Genomic DNA, 3,137 nt, shown 5'->3' on the forward strand with positions numbered 1-3,137 from the left:
TGCTGGCTGAAACCCGGCAGACTAAAGCAGGTTTCTGGGGTTTTGTTTAGCTTCTATATTTGTTACATAGTTGCTTAGAGTTGCAGCTCAGAGGCCTGCAGCGGCAGGCGGGGAAAGTTGGTTTCCTCCATTACTGAAGCAAGCAAACCTCATGTTAGTTTCAAGCTGCCTGGATGCTGGCCGCCATCTTGGCTGTCAGTTAATTTGCATATCTCACTGATTAGCCAATGGGAAGGGTAGCGGTCGTACGCCAATTACCATGTTTTTCTTTTATTAGATAGGACAATTTTTATTGATTCATAGAGGAAGGGAGAAGAAGAGGGATAGAAATATCAGTGATGAGAATCATTGATTGGTTGCCTCCTGTACTCCCAACTGGGAATTGAGCCTGCAACCTGGGCATGTGCCCAGACAGGTAATCAAACATTGACCTCCTGGTTCATAGGTCGATGCTGGCCAGGCTCAAGCCACGAGGCTTTGACCAACAGAACTACTCTAGGGATGATTATAAAATTCATCTCTAGGGGAAGACTGCTCTTTTGAAAAAACAGCTTAATGGGTCTACTGTATATTTGAAAGTAAAGCAAAAATTCATCCTGGAATGAAGAAGCTCAGGACAATTACGAACAACTGTAATTCACAGTGAGGTAACAGGATGACTACACTGTGGGCAAGGCTTCATCTTTGCAGGTAGCTTGCTAATGCTTGTTTGCTCTGTTGTTTTGGGACGTGGGGGTGCCTTTATTTACTTTGAGTTGATTTGGAGACAAAAAGAGATGGGACTCTAGAAAAGGCAAGACTGATAAAGAAGTCTCTTTTTCCTGACAAGAGTTGGCTCATGGAACCAGGTAATTGAGGAGAGGATCCCAAATGAAGGGACATGACCAAAGCTTTCCAACGGTGAATTATGCCATTTAGTTTTAAGATTTTTCTTGCAAGCTCAGGCTTCCACTGAAAATATTTTTAAGCATGGCAACCTTGTCTTAGCTGTTCTTTGGGAAAATAAGGAAGGGTCTGTGCTCATGCTTAAGAAGATATTGCTGGAAGTGTATATTGGTACAACTTTGGGAAGCTCTTGGACTGTTTCTTGTGTACCCTTCACACTAACAATTCTACCCTAAAAAATTCTCACAAACAGGTTTTAGAACTTTCAAGAATATTCATAGCAATATACATAATGGGGGAATGGAGAAAGTAAAATAATGTTAGTAACTGGAAAATGGATATATAAATCATGGTATTTTTTATATGACAGAGAATATAAAATACAACTACATACAACAGGGATGGATTCTAAAAACAAAGTTGATTGAAAACAAGCAGCAATATAATACAGCATGGAAATAATTTTTATCAAGTTCAAAGGTAAGCAAAAGTAAATAATGTGTTATCTAGGAATATATATAGTAATTACATAAAGACAAGTTAAATTATTTTTAAAAATCAGGATAGTGAATACTTTTGGAAGGAAGCAGGAAGTAGGTAGGATTTGGGAAGAGCACACGGAAACTTCAATAGTACAGGTTAATGTTCTTTTTCATAAATTGGGTGATACATTTTATTATGTTTTGTAATTTACATTAACATATTCTTTTTCTATATATCAGACTTTTCCCCTTATTTTTTTCTATCACTGTTTACCCCCTTATACCAGTGGTTCTCAACCTTCCTAATGCCGCGTCTCTTTAATACAGTTCCTCATGTTGTGGTGACCCCCAAACATAAAATTATTTTTTTTGCTACTTCATAACTGTAATTTTGCTACTGTTATGAATCGTAATGTAATTATCTGATATGCAGGATGTATTTTCATTGTTACAAATTGAACAAAAACAATATGTAATTATATATGTGTTTTCCGATGGTCTTAGGCGACCCCTGTGAAAGGGTCGTTCAACCCCCAAAGGAGTCGCAACCCACAGGTTGAGAACCGCTGCCTTATACCCTCTTGTATTTCCCCGTTTCCCCCTCCCCCCTACATGTCAGACTTTTTTTTTTAAACTATGCATACAATTACTGTACAATTCAGCAATTGCACTCTTTTTTAAAAATATATTTTATTGATTTTTTACAGAGAGGAGGGTGAGGGATAGAGTTAGAAACATCGATGAGAGAGAAACATCAATCAGCTGCCTCCTGCACAACCCCCCCTCCCCCTCATTGGGGATGTGCCCCCAACCAAGGCACATGCCCTTGACTGGACTCGAACCCGGGACCCTTCAGTCCGCAGGCCGACGCTCTATCCACTGAGCCAAACTGGTCAGGGCCTTGTCAGACTTTCTTAAAAGCGAAAGAATAAACTGTCAAATTGCTTGACAGCAGAGTTATACTTCTGACAGTGCCAATGAACTGTGATTTAATTTTTTTTTCCTTTGGGGTGAAGGGGAAGAGATTCCCATTTAAATAGCTGTGTTGTAGCATCGTTGTGAGCTAGGGCACACTTTCTAATGCTCTTGGGACATTGATGTTTTCTGCCCAACATTCTGCAGGAACTCTAGGGCGAAGGAAGCAATAGTGGGACCATATGGAGACAGCAGAAAGACTTGTTACTTATTTTACACCTTGTAAAACAGAATAGTGTTTCATAGTCCACAAGCTGCTTCAGCTGATATAATGTACTTTTTTGATGGGTCTCCAAAGGTTGCATCATAGAGTCCGAGGGGGAGGAGTTGTCCCTCTTTCTTTAAAATAGGTTTTCTGTCTTTTGTAAAAGAATTTATTGTAGCTGGTTTATCACCCAAGCTAGAGTCTACCATGATCCTCAATTCCTCCTCTCTCTTTCATAGCTCAGTCCTGTCCGCAGGCTGACACTCTATCCACTGAGCCAAACCGGTTTCGGCAGCCGCTCTTGGATTTCTCATCCTAGTATCATCACACTCTGAGGTTTTTGGGTAAGTCGCTTGGTCAAACCTCAGTTTCCGTGAGGATGAGATTATCTTGGGTGTCCGTGAGGACAGTGCAGCGGATACAGAGCTGTTTCCAGAGTCTAGCCGTCTAGTTCGAATCCCCTTCCCACTTAACGTCTGAGGGTTTGAGGTCATCACACGGTCTCGGTTTCTTCAGCTTGACAGAGCATGCTTTAACTTCAAAAAGTTAATACTCGAGGAACCCAGCCACCGTTTAGCACCTTCCGGGCG

This window comes from Myotis davidii, unplaced genomic scaffold, assembly GCF_000327345.1.
Source record: "Myotis davidii unplaced genomic scaffold, ASM32734v1 scaffold1115, whole genome shotgun sequence".
Lineage (NCBI taxonomy): Eukaryota > Metazoa > Chordata > Mammalia > Chiroptera > Vespertilionidae > Myotis > Myotis davidii.